The sequence below is a fragment of the Diceros bicornis genome, chromosome 1 (genome assembly GCF_020826845.1).
Source record: "Diceros bicornis minor isolate mBicDic1 chromosome 1, mDicBic1.mat.cur, whole genome shotgun sequence".
NCBI lineage: Eukaryota > Metazoa > Chordata > Mammalia > Perissodactyla > Rhinocerotidae > Diceros > Diceros bicornis.
Window position 1 is genome coordinate 11,016,501 of NC_080740.1, and position 14,650 is coordinate 11,031,150.

General features: G+C 36.0%; 1 protein-coding gene across 6 annotated transcripts in view; it reads left to right on the plus strand.

The window, feature by feature from the left end:
• Positions 1–14,650, plus strand: part of XRCC4 (X-ray repair cross complementing 4) — a 232,211-nt gene that overhangs the window by 1,606 nt on the left and 215,955 nt on the right. Inside the window, exons 1-2 of one of the 6 annotated variants that reach the window (XM_058525130.1) lie at positions 5,138–6,072; positions 7,915–7,962. The exons of 2 other annotated variants lie outside the window; for them this stretch is intronic. The gene's annotated coding sequence lies outside the window, so the exon portion shown is untranslated. Of the gene's footprint in view, positions 1–5,137; positions 6,073–7,914; positions 7,963–14,650 lie in introns of those variants that run through there. 3 more of the 6 variants (XM_058525294.1, XM_058525446.1, XM_058525208.1) reach the window with 3 other exon arrangements.

The following is a 14,650-nucleotide window of genomic DNA, read 5'->3' on the forward strand; positions in this document are numbered from 1 at the left end:
TTTATTCTTTTCCCCCATGGCTCTTAGATTAAGACCAATAAAAGTTTTGTTTGACCTTCGTGTTATTTCTTTTACCTTAAGAAATGCCGCCTTAACCTTTCTCCACTTCCAACCCCATTTAAAGAAATGGCTCTTCTGAACAAAAATCTTCTAAGGAGTTCTGTATGCTCCAAACAATTCCTTTTTTCGATTCTTTCTTGAGATCCTTCCAACATGGCTGTTGCTCCCACGCTCCCCCAAAATACTCTTGTTAGTGTCGCCAATGATCTCCAGGTTTTGATCATTCTCGGACCTCACTGTATTTGACCTATCAGCAACCTTTGACACAGCTGATCACTCCCTTCTCCGTGATATATTTTCCTCACTTGATTTCCAGGACACCACACTCTCTTGGTTTTCCTTGCACCTCATTGGTTGCTCTTTCTCAGTCTTCCTTCTATTCTTCCTGATTTCTTGTTGTTGAAGTGTTCCAGGGCTCAGTCTTTGATTCTCTTCTTTTCCTCTGTCTACACTTCCTTTTGATGATATCATCAAGTCTTAATGACTTTAAATACCATCTATATACCGAAGACTCCCAAATTCATATTCCTAGTCCCCTCTCTTTCTGAATTCCAGACTCATATATCCAGTTGCCGACCTCTGCAGCTCCACATGTTGATTTAAAAATATCTCCAATTCAGATGTCACAATCTGAACTCTTTTTCCCCCCCAAAGCTGTCCCGTTCTTTCTCATCTCAGATGATGGCAACTTTATACTGCCATTTGCTCCAAGTTAAATGTTTGGAGTCATCCTCGACCCTACTTTCTCTTATATTCCATCAAATCCATTGGCAAATCCTGTTGACTCTCTCTATAAAATTTATCTCCATTTTGACCTACTGTGTTTCCTACTATTTCTGCCATTAGTACAGTGATGGTTTCTTGCTTGGATGTCTGTTATTGGTCACTATCATTTCTTGGATTACAGTAATATTCTAGCTCTTCTCCTTGCTTTCTTCAGTCCTTGCCTCTCTACAGTCGATTCTTATACAATAGCCAGAGTGATACTTTTAAAATATAAGTAAAAAATTGTATTAAAATGTAAGATTCTAATCGCAGTGTGCTATCCTAGGTTAGATCCTGGAACAGACAAAGAATACTAGTGGAAAAACTGGTAAAATCTGAATAGTCTGGAATTCAGTTAGTAGTAATACACCAATGTTGGTTTCTTTATTTTGATAAATGCATCATATAAGATGTTAATATTAGAGGAAACTGGGTCAGGAGTATATGAGAACTCTGTATTATCTTTGCAGCTTTTCTATAATTCAGAGTTATTCTAAAATAAAAAGTTTATTAAAAAAGAATGTAACATTACTTCTTTTCTTAAAAGCCTTTTATGACCTCATTTGACTCACGGTAAAAGCCAACATCCTTGCACTGGCCTACAAGACTCTACATGATCTGGTTTCCTCTTACCACTCTGATCTCATCCCTTTGTATTCTCTCCCCCCTCACTCTGTTTCAGCCATACTGGCTGCTTTGTTTCTTAAACACACTAGGCCCACTTCCATCTTAGGGCCTTTGCACTGGCTGCTTCATCTACTTGGAATGCTTTTTCTCAGATATGCACACAACTGATTCCTTCATCTCCTTTATGTATTTGCTCAAATGTTGCCTTTTCAATAAAGCCTACCTCAACCTCCTATTTAAAATTGCAGCTTTGCAACTGTTTGCCCCCATCCCACACCCAACTGGCCTCTGCACTCCCAGTGCCCTCTACCCTGCTTTCTCTTCTCTTATTACTATAGCACTGATCACCATAGGATATATTTTACATATTTATCGTGTGTATTTTTAATTGTTCGGCTCCTTCTATTAAAATGTAAACGCCACAAAGGCAGGAATTTTTATCTGTTTTGTTCCCTTATGCCAAGTTCTAAAACACTGTCAGAGGCATAGAAGTACACAATATGTTTTGGTTGGTTGAATGAACCTGACTGGGTATTTGAATTTGTAATCCTTGATTTACAGGCAGTCTGAAACACTGGATTGTTTATTTCTGTATATTGTGCTATTTCTTGCCGCCACGCCTTTGCTCATGCAGATTTTTCTGCCTGGAGTGCCTTTTCTTATCTTTTTCCTTCTACCCCTAACCCTTTTTCACCTTTTAAGATTATCAGATGTAACTCAAGGAAGCCCTCTCTGAAATGTCAGGTTGGCTTCCATGCTACTTTTCAAAGGAGCTCCCACCCTGCCTCTGCACTTTACAAGCTTGTAAAAGAATTCTCTTTGGGTGTTTCTCACTAGAGAGCTGGGAATGTGTCTTACTCATCTTGAGGATGTCAAAGCCTGGTGCATAGGAAGTAGTCAATGAACATTTTAATGCGTTAATGGCATGACCAAAGTCACTCAGCCTTGAAGTGGTAGAGTTTTGATTTAAAGCTGGGTCTTCTGAGTATAAAATCAATGCTCTGTTTGCTATACCTTGTTTCCTAGGAAAAAAGTGGCTGTCTTTAAAATAGTAGAAGGATAGTTCTTTTTATATGAGCGGGAGGTAGTTAATGCATTTTATAGCCCTGGGCACTTTGCTCCTTGTCACTTGTGAAGCTGCCAGCGGTGACGAGAAAGTGAGTTGTGCTTTTTCCTGAGACAATGTCTGGAATCAATGAACAGAGGGTTGTTATAGTCAGCATATTTTAAATGTTGATGAAATTGTGCTCTTTTTGGGAGAAAAATACTGTTGAGATTTTCGTTGCCCAAAAGAGAAATCCATGCTAGAATTCCAAACTGCTGATGAGGCGTTCATGCTTTTGCTAGATGCCAGTACTGCCAATAGCTTTAAATTAAACTTTTGCTTGTGTGCCATTGGGAAATCCCATGGTATTTACAAGATATTGCAAAGATTTTTCTTCCAGTGATATGGAAATTTGCTCTTAAGGTTGATTGAGTCATGATTAGTTTGTTAACATGATCTTTGATACTTGGCACAAAAATTAGGTAAACTAATTTTGGATTTAAAACACTATTTAATCCTAGATAATGAGCCAGACTTTCCAACTACTTTTTATGGTAGGCATTCTGAATTCAAACTGTCCTCTGAATATTATCATCATTGTTGCAGTCTGTAAACCAATCTTTTATAACTTTGCCTAGCCTTTAGGACTAACAAAAAAGGAGTTAAAGTTAAAAAAATGATTTAACTCTATAAATTCTGAAAAAGTTTCAATGGCTTTCAAATGATGATTAGGTTTGAGATTAAGTAATCAAAAACAAATAGAGGCCGGCCTGGTGGCGTAATGGTTAAGTTTGTGCACTCCACTTCAGCAGCATGGGATTTGCGGGCTCAGATCCTGGGCGTGGACCTACACACCATTCATCAAGCCGTGCTGTGGCAGTGTCCCACATACAAAATGGAGGAAGAATGGCACAGATATTAGCTCAGGGACAATCTTCCTCAAGCAAAAAGAGGAAGATTGGCAACAGATGTTAGCTCAGGGCCAAGCTTCCTCACCAAAAAACAAACAAACAAACAAATATTATTTGGAGGACACTCCTGAATTTGTGCCTTGTTTCTTTGAACTTTACTAATCTTGCAGAAGTAACTAAAATGTTGAAATAAGCAAGGAGCTCAGTCTGGTCTTTGTGTGAGAGGATGCTAGTAGCTTATGCATAATTTTATCTGAATGGTTAATGAGAATTTTATTGAATAAAGAAAGACCGTGCTCAATTGGAACAGAAAGAACTGGCTGCTAAGAAATAAGATGCAGCCATTGTTGAAGACACTCTTCAAGTCCTGACAGTATAAATATTGACATGCTGAGACATGTCAATATTTACCATAGAATTTGGAAGTTGCCAAGTTCCTGTTTAAAAAATGTGACCCTAGCATTGAATACAGTATATCAATAAATAAGGAACATGTCCAGATGAACAGCTGCTCAGAGAAAATAGGATAACATCTGTCTAAACTTTGGGGCACTTGAAAAGTAAATTTAAAAAATTTATTGATGCTTCTTTGGTAATTTGTAGGGACATGCTTGTACACTATAGTGTACTAATATAGTTCCGTATAGGGTTTAACTTAAGTGTTTTTTAAAAAATGACAGCATGGTTTCCATTTATAACTTTGTAAATTAGTTGTCCTAGGATACTCATCCATAAATTGAATAAAAAAAAAATCTTGCCTTAATATTGTGTTTGGGAACCAACCTCTTCATTTTAAGCGTTATTCTTACAGAAATTGGCTCTAGTCATGACTCAGATGTTACTTTTGGGAACCAAAAGTTTGTGCTCTGAGAATTTAGCAATAGAGAAAACATGAAAAGTTTCTGAAATTTAAATGTGATGAAGAAATATGTCCTGGTTATTATCTGACAACTGTGTTGCAGAAGAAAATGTGTGGAGAGCGGGTAAAGTTGATATGTTTGGTTGAGTATCACTGATTACCACCGTTAATTCCCATAGAATATCAGTGTAATATAACAGAGCATTTGATGCAAAGTAGAGAGACATTTGAAGCTTTTTTATCAAGTCATTGGAAGCACACGATCTTACTTTTGTTTTGCAGACTTCTAGGAGAAGGTTAAACTTAACATTCTTTGACTGATAGTCCTAAAACAGTCCTAGAAGAGCATAAACCATGGGTATTGAGATTGGTCCTCTCATTGCTTCTCTTTTCTGAGAGTAAAGATTGATGGCTCTTATACAGTAATCTAATTTTTTAACCACATCATGATGTTATGTTGATATTGGGAAGAATGGATGCAAAGTACAGTTGAGGTCATATATTCTGTCAGAAGCTACGTTTGTTTCTATAAAATCTTGATAAATATGAAAAAAATTTGCTTGGAGCTTCGTTAAAGGCTTTAACCCATTCTTTTCAGTATATTAAAGATGGAAGAGAAAGAACCACAATCTTAAAATTAAAATTGATTGGCTCCCTCTTGTAGAGAGAATTTGCCAATATTTTGAGGTAACATGGTGAGTTTTCATGAAAAAACATTAGACATTAATTAGTGATTTTAAAACTTGGAGAACATTTTTTGCTATGTAACCAAGACTTGAAACTTTGTTTTGAATAGACATATGATTTTTTTTTCTAGAATCATTAGGGTATTATGCAAAATAGTCACCAGTTGTCTTCTTGAATCACCTGTTACCAGTTATTTATTATGTAGTGATAACAGAGTTGCCTAGTGTTTTCAAAATGTCATGTGTTTTAGATTTGATGAGAGTGTAACTATAGTAAGCTGAAAATGTAAAACTTCCTGTTTGGTGTTGAATATTATGAGTTTGATATCGGGTTTCCCAAAGTGTGGTACTCACACCACTGAGGGAAATATGCGTTGCTTACTTAACAACTGTTTTGCAGGTACCATGAGATAAATGAGGTTAAGAGGATGCCACACAACCAGTGAATGACAGTGAAGATTCATCCTGAAGTCTGTCTGATTCCAAAGCCTGACACAAGGCAGCTTAAGCAAAAAGGAATTTCTTGGCTTCGTGCTTAAAACATCCATGGTTAGATCTAGATTCTGGTGCTGCTGGAATCAGATCTGAGCTGCTGCCCACCCCTCAGTTCCACTTTCTGCTGCGTTGGTTTTGTTCTTAACAGCTCCAGGCTCACAGTGTCATAATACCAAATCCAGTAGAGAAGAATCTGTATCCTTTATGATGCAAGTAAAATTCTTGGAATTGAATTTTTGGTCTTAGTTGTCCTAACTTGAATCATGTGCTTATCTCTGAATCAGTCACTGGAGATTAGAATGTAATGTTGGCCTAGTCCAGGTCTGTGTTCTACTCCTGGAATGTGGGGCTAAAGTCAGCTTGCTCTAAGCCTGTGGACTGAGAACAGCAGAGGTGGGGGTCGTTCCAAGATTTGTTGCTATAAGCAGGGGGAATCTGTATTGGGTGGCAAAAATCAACAGATTCTCTCTAAATCTTGGGTGAATGAACATTTTTAACCTGAATTGCAGTGGAATGTGAACCATGACACTGATGGCATTCTCTGACCAATGTTTAGTGATAGCTAACAATGCTGAATCCTTCAGTTGGGAACCTGTGCTTTTTAAGGAATTGAGAAGGAAAAGTGTAAGCTAGAGTCATTCAAATTAGTATAAATAAATGAATGCAGCTATATGAGTTAGGGCCACTTATTGATGATGTGCCAGGAACTATGATAGGTATTTGATTCATATTGGTTAGATAGAAAAGTTTAAGATGGCATAATTCTAATGATATGCCACAGGGTGGGAAATTTTGAAAATAGTGTGATTGTTACTAGTGGTTTCTTTATTGTGGGTACTATGTGCAATCGTTGAATATACATATGAAGTGGCTCAAATATTGAATATTTTGTTATATTAATTTTTTATACATTTTGGCTTTAAGAACAAATTATTAATGTATAGCCAATAAATATTGAAATAGTTTCAGGTATTTTTGCTTATCAGCTTTTCAGTTGATTATAAAAAATATTTTTCATCTTTAGTATCTTTGAGTCAATGTTGCACAGCAAAATTCACGAGTGCATTATGCACCAGTGTTCTGGGTGTAATGCTTATCAGGTAGGAGTATTTACCAAAGAGCCAATACTGAGCCCAGTAGTTTTTTAGGTAGGCTCCTAAGTTTTGGAGTGTTAAATTATATATTTAAGAATAAATTTCTAATCGATGACTTTTTCCCTTTTTACAAAGGTACCCTATAACAAACATTATCAGCCTGATGGTCAAATAACGTTTATTGAAAACTCTTTTCTTGTTATACATTTTATTTTGAAAATTTCAAACATACATAAAAGTAGAGAGAATAATGGATTCCCACGTACCCATCACCTAGCACAATTATCAACTCATGGCCCATCTCATTTCACTTATATCCTATTCAGACTTCACTCTTCCTTTCTAAATTATTTTTAACAAATCCCAGACATCATATCATTTCATCTGTAAATATTCTAACATGTATCTTTAAAAAGTAAGGATACTTTAGAAAACATAACCACAATTCTATTAACATACCTAAAAAATTAACAATAATTCTCTAATATCATCAAATACCTAATCTGTCTTCAAATTTCTCAAATTATTTCATAAATTTTAATTGTTGGTTGAATCAGGTTTTAAATGTCTATAAATTGCAGTTGCTTATGGCTTTTAAGTCTCTTTTAACCTAATATTCCAGCCCTCTCATCCCTCCCTTTTGCATGGAAGTTTGTTTGTTGGAAAAACTGGGCCAGTTGCCCTCCATGGAGTTTCCCACAGTCTAGATTTTGCTGATTGCATCCCTTTAGTGTCATTTAACATGTTCCTCCATCCCTTGTGTTTCCTATCAATTGGTGGGTAGATTCAGAGGTTTGATCAGATTCATGTTGGATTTTTTTTTTTTAGCATAAATATATTATAGACGTGTAGAGAATTTATGGCTTTTACCAAGAAAACATATTTAAGCCAATGGGATTTGAGTTCTTTTCTGTTTATATGTCAAAAAACAATAAGTTTGGCTTTAGGACAGAACTTGTATCAGGAAAAAAAAGAAGTCAGAGTGTGGGGAAAGTGGAGGGGAATACTTATATATATTGACATATTTACTGTTCGTAAATCTATAATTACTCTAATAACTCTTCACTTCTTTAATTTTAAAACAAATGATGTTAGGAGTTCCTGTAGATGTCTTGAACTGTATAAAGACTCAAAGAAATGTTTTTCTTTGAATTTCATCAGTTCTTCCCATTAGTAGAAGAAGGATTAGACTCTATACTTTGAAAATTCTGTCTGTTGTTAGAATAATCAAAAATAGGTACGTAGGAGAAGGTATAATAACGTTGTATAAGGAACTTTGCTTCTACTATGAAGTCCCTACATGGGAAATTCTGGGTTGTAGATCAGCTCGTGATTTAGATGTGTGTAATACATTGTGATAATTTGTTCGTAGGTTGAGGAAAAGCAATTCAATAGCAGCGGAAGTGGGGAACATTTAAAGGTAAGAGGTAGCTGTAGTTCTGGTACCTTGATAGTTATAAAGTGAGAAAATTCAGAGAGAGGCTGAGAGCCAAGAAGGAAGGTTATGTATGAGACTCACATAGAGGCTGTCCAGGGCTGAGACTTTCCTTCTGGGCGCTATGTTGAGTAGACTTAGTTTTGAATACACTTCTACTCTTACTTCACCTTGCTAAATTTCACTTTTTTTGTTTTTAGAATGGGGGTGAAAATGAAGATTTATATATTTGTACATAAAGATTTACATATATTTATATAAAGATTTATATAAATCTTTACTTATATTTAGAAATATAAATAATATTTATAAATAATAAATATATAAATATATATTTATAAATATAAAGCAATATTTGTAAAGCTCCTGGCACAGTTCATGACATGTGCTCAATACATATATGTTTCACTTCCTCACTGACAGCCACACAGCCTGAGTTTTTAGGAGAAATTATTGACTTTATAAGTCTCTATCTGTATTATACATTGTAATTAGCTATATATATGCCTTAATTTAATTTTCAGTGTTTATCTCTTGTTTTTGTTCTCAAATTATTACTGCCACTCCTCTTTTTCATTTTGTCCTGAGTCGAAGAACATCCTTAGATATTAAACCAGATATACCCGCACCAAATGTTTTTACTCTATCTAACCATGATCTTCATGTCCTGGAATGTTCAGATTTGATTGAATCTTATTGGCCATCAACTAAATAGATACTTCTATTACAGATAACTCCCAAACAGAGTTTAACCAAAAATTAGGCATTCCAAATAACAGCAGTTCTCTACAATTGGTCATCATCATTTTTCTATTATTTGAGCAAGTAAGATGTGATATTAAAATGTTTAATATGACCTTCTTTTTGGAAATTTAATAATTTATTTTAGTGTTTGTTTTTAACTAGTTTGGATCTAAGTTCTTTGTTATAATGAAAAGCATTTACATCAGTTGGCGTCTTTCCAGATATCTTATACTTCTTATGTTTCATTGAACGTGCGTGTACCTTGGCCAAAGAGGAGTATTCATGAGGGCAGAATTGAATTTAATATTATGCATTTCACTTGTTGATTAAAGGTAATTTCCAGGCTTTGGAATTGCATTGTTGTTATTTTTGGTTAATTTACTAGTTTATTGTTGATATTTCATTTTATTAACATTGGATTCCTCATATGAACATACTGTTATATCTCTTGTTTTTGTTGATTTTGGTTCTGTAATTTTTTTTTTTACATTACAAAATGCAGCAACTTTATATATCATCTACCATGTATTTGACATATCTCTTCCTTATTTTTTTATTAGTAATGTAATTCCCATGTAGCAAATTATGTACTACCTTGAATTTTAGTTATAATTTTGTAGGACTCTATTTTGTCATGTTCTAACTGGATTAAAAGCTTCTGAGGGAAGGTATCATTACTTTTTTTTTTTTTTTTAATCTGCTGGAGTTCTTAATGAGCACAAAGTTTGTACAGAGTGCTTCCTCAATGAATATTTGACTGGTAGATTGAGTGGAATTTTTGCAGCTGGCTTGCCTCAGATCGACGTCAGTTCATTATCAACTTAGTGGGAAGGTTTGGTTTTGTTCTATGTACTAAGTGACTCTGAAACTAACTTTGGATGGCTTTTCAGATCGGCTTTTTAAATTTTGCATTGCAAAGGTAGATTGGCTTCTCTTGCAGAAAGTAGCTTCATTTATTACTAAACATTTCATTAATTCTTTGGGGGAAGTATTTGATTAAAAAATAATTATTTATTGTATTTTCTAAAGCATGTAACATTTCTGACTTCTTCCAAATGAGAAAATTATTATTGATAATTCTGTAGTTTGAAGATTGTTGATGACTTCATTGGGCTTCATAGGCATGAACATCTGATTCAGTACTGTTTCAGAATCCTTTGAAGAAGTCTTAATGTTTTTAGGATTTAGTTTCAAAATTGATGTTAAGTTGTAGCCAAAAGAAAGGCCACAGATTGATTAATCTTTCTGCCTAATATGGTAATGTAAAGAGGCTCTTTTTAGCTGAGCGGCCTCGTTTCTCTGCTGCCTGCTACAGATAGTGCCACTTTTGCTGCAACTTTCTGCTGCCGGACACTGCCGTTCCACACTGCAGAAGCACAGCCTCCAAAATTCTGATACCTTAACAACAAATGACTTCTAATCTGGGTTACTTCGCTGCTTGCTTTATTCAAATGTTGCAGAGGTCAAAACATGGGAAGCCAACAGAGTGGTACTAGAATTCTGAAGCTGTCCAAGTTCCAATTCAAAGAGTCAACAGCTCTATATTCTAAACTCACTGCTGAGTGATTCAGTTTGCATAACTCAGCTCAGGGCCTCTTCCATCAGGAGGAAGAGCTGGCAGAGAGTCTGAATGTGATTATCCTGATGTCTTCCCTATATTAGGCCTTCTTTCTTTTTTCTCCTGTGGAGGAATAAGATGATTGACAACTGGGATCTTTAGAGGCTTCTCATAACTGCTTTCAGTGCTCTTGGACCTTGAAAGGATGGATAGATTTTCACAGGTGCAGACTGGAGGTGGATATTTTAGGAGAGGAAACAGCATAAGCAAAAGGGCAATAGCAGTGGTGGATTCAGAACTCCCCCTACTCATCCTTGAGGTCTTAGATCTCTCATTTCTTCCATAAAGCTTCCCATGACTTGGTCAATCTGGGTGTGTCTGATCTGGATTCCTTACTACCTCATTATGGCTCTTACCACAATGTTTTGTAATGTGTTTGTTTGACTCTTTCTTCATGAGAGTATAAGTGTTCTGAGGTCAGGGGTTATGACCATTTTATTCACAGGTCTATTCCCAACACCTAGCCTAGTAGCTGGCATCTGGCAAGATTTAAATAAATATTTATACTTGATTTGCCATATTTCAAAAGTCACTCTATTTGGGAAAGGCCATCTGGGCTGCTTTATACAGTGACATTAGAAAGCATCAGATTTGTCAGCTAAAGATTCCTTATTCCAAGGACTTGGGGACGAAGGAATTGGTTTCTGATTTAGTACAGGTTATACACCAATGACCTTAAAAGCTGGACTAAGGCTGTTTTGTTTGGCACGTTGGGGTGTTTTCCAACACCAACAACCAGTTCTTCAATTCTCCAACACCATCTGGGTGTCCAACAATTCAATTCAATTATGATACAATCTACCTGGAGTTAGTGTCAGTTCCTACAAGTTAAAGGGCTCAGACCCACAAGACTGCCCCCACTTCAGATACCAGTTGCAAGTCCTGGGCCACCCATACTTCTGACCTGCTGTAAATCGGGGTTTCCCACGACTACCTCCACACGTTCAATAATTTGCTAGAATGGCTCTAGAATTTAGGAAAACACTTCACTTGTATTTACTTGTTTAGTATAAAGGATACAACTAAGGAATAACCAAATGGAAGAGATGCATAGGGCAAGGTATGGGAGGTAGGGAGCAGAGCTTCCATGCCCCCACTGGGCATGCCACTCTCTCAGTACATTGATGTATTCACAACCTTGAAGCCCCCCAAATTTCTTTGTTCTAGAGTTTTTATAGAGCTCAACCTTCAGCTCCACCCTCCTCTCCAAAAAGGGTGGGGTTGGGAGTGAGGCTGAAAGTGCCAGCCCATGAATCATTTGGCCTTTCTGGTGACCAGCCCCATTATGAGGGTATCTAATGACCCCACCCTAAGTCACCTCATTAGCATAAACACTGGTGTGATTGGAAGGGTCTCTGGAATAACAAAAGACACTTCTATCACTTGGGAAATTCCAAGGGTTTTGGGAGCTCTATCTGGGACAAAGACCAAATATATTTTTTATTATAGCACACATCAAGTGTTTTTAAAAAATAGGAGCCAACTTTTAAAAGTCAGGTGACTTCTGCATAAAAATAGGGATTTTTAGGTTTCTTGAATCATCAGAAGGGCAGACCACCAAGGACCACTTCTTACTCATGCTAACAATCAGCACTGAGTAGTGGCTGCCATCTTTATATGGTCACTTGTCTTTGCCATTAGCCACAGTCCAGGCTCATCATGCAACGAATGGATGTGGGCTTGCTCCTGACCTGCATAGGCCCTGGATACCTTAGGACTTGTACTCCTGCAGTACAAGGTTTGTTGTCAAGTTTAGCAAGTACAGACTTTCAGTTCAGTTTGAGAATGCATCACCCAAGGGGATTCAGAATTGAACCTTTTGCTTTTATCTTGGAATCTCCTCCCTCTAGAGTTGTCCAAAATATGTGCAGGAATGTGGCTGAAAAGGACTTAGACTCAGAAATTGCAACATGGGAAATAAGTATGTAATTATTCATCCCATTAGGAATGGAAGTCCTCATGTGCTGTTTATAACTTAGTATTATTTGAACTGTGTGAAATTGCCATTTTTTGTAGGTTAAAAATTGTTAAATATTGGCAATTTCATATGGTTCCTAAATATTTTTGTATGGCTAAATTACGTAGTGTCACCAGTTAAGGATATGGTATAGGGTTTTTTTTTCCCCCCAGGATTAACTCTCATTGTACCCCAATCTTATCATTCATCCCCTTTTTTACTATTAGAAAATAGGCAGCTAAATGGGTACAGTTGTAAGTAAATGGTGGGTTTGTGAACGGGAGAAAAGTATAGTGCTGATCTTGTTCCTTTTCCATACAAGTGCTTTTGGTTACATTTCAGTTCTGAGCAGCACATTTTTTAAGTAGAAAAGACTGTTTGTAAGCTTAACTGATGGTGTTTCATAGGAATACCCTTAACGCTTCTGAAATTAAAATGTAAGAGAGATGTCAAAACTTCGAGGTTTTTAAGAAATCATCATTACTAAATTCTTAATGAAAAAAGACTTGCTTAGCTAATTCTATGTTTCAGGTACTATCTTATCACTTCAGTTCTGTGAAGTGTCATTCTCACATGAAACTGCAATTAGAACTGGTGTTCTTGTGAAAGCTTGGAAAGTTTCTAAAATGATAAGTATACTCTTATCCTTTCTGCCAAAGTTATTTGTAATCAGGAGTGTCCATTTGATGAATATAAAGGAAGTCATAGTCTTGGAACTTTGGGTCCAATTTTAAGGGCACTTTGGATCTAGTGTTAGATTTTATTTGGGAAATTTATTCAGGCCATTTTATTATTTTTAAATACTTCCTTGGGTAAGAGAAAAGAAAGAGGAAGTGAAATTTAAATGAATCACTGAAACTAATGATTATTAATGGTGTTTGTAAAAGATAAGCAGAGGAAATGAGCAGCAATATGATATTTGGAATGGCGGCAGCTGGCATTCCACGGTCATAAGAGGTAATTGAGAACGGACTATGACCATGGCAAAGATCCTCTATTTTTCAGACTTAATTTATAGTTCTAATGCTTTATTCCTGAAGCGTCAGATTGTTAATTTAATGCTTCCTTGAACATCAGCGGTGTATTACAAGTTTTTGAACAAGATCTGCCAACAGTTTTAACTATATTTCTCTCTTACTTAGGGCGACCAATCCTAGTTTGCCTGGGGTTGGGAGGTTTCCTAGGATACAGGACTTTCAGTGTTAAAACTTGGAAAATCTCAGGCAAACCTGGACAGATGGTCACCTTACTTTCATTTTCAAAATTAATAGAATGGAAAAAATCTTGGCATGATGGTATTTAATAATCCTATAAATTCTTTACCCATAAGGTTTAGAAAATTCTAACTTCAAAACATTTCAGGAAAGCATTTCTTCTATAGAAGGTTAGCTTGATATTTTTGTTTTAATTGCTTTGGAAATTGAAAGGTAAATTGATTTTGTGGTCATTTTTCAGAAAAACCTTAATTTACCCTTTGGTCAGGTAGATAACACTGACCAGCGAGTTGACATGGTATTAATAACGAAAATGCTAGGAACAAATTATTAATTTGAAAAAATCCTCAATGTGGGAATTCTGATAAGAAGAAAAACATGAATAGTCAATGCTTTTAAAAAATACTAAACAATTAGGAAAATAGTCCTTTTCTTTGCACTTAGTTTTCCTGAATTGTTGTGTGATGTTTGTTTTATCAAAAGACATACATCAAAAGACATACGGTGGTTGTTGCATAAACCTTTCTTTCCTTTGTACCTAGCAATTGTGTATGGTCCTGTCCGTTAATTTTTGAAATGTGATAGAACTTTTAAAAAATTTATCACCCCACTTCTGGTTTACAATTTACATTTTCTTTCTTTTCTTCCTTTTTTAAAAAACAAGGTCAAACAAAATAATGTGATCAGGAATCTAATTACAGACTATTACTAGCATGTGCTGTGTGCTAATCTTTATTCTGAACTCACTTTAGGTATTAGCCTACTTTTCTCAACAAGGGGGCACTTAAGTTAATTGCTTGATTAGAAACATGCATGTAGCCCTTTCTGCTCTGTAAGTACAACTCCTTGGCCTAGCTGCAGAAGTTTGAACACCTGCAGCCCCAGCAGCTTGAAAAGAAGCCGTGACTTACTATAAAGGAAAAGAAAAGAAGCTCAAGTTCAAAATGGTCTTATCAATGATATAGTGTTGTCACTAACTTGAGCTGACCTAAGAGAGTTGGCTTCTGCACTGCTCCTTATCAGCATCCAAAAGGGCATACAAAATTCTTTGTAAACTAATTTAAAAAGCGTCTTGTTTATTCAGAGGCAACTGTGAATGGTATTTGTTCAGAGTGTAGATCACATCAATTGCATACCAGC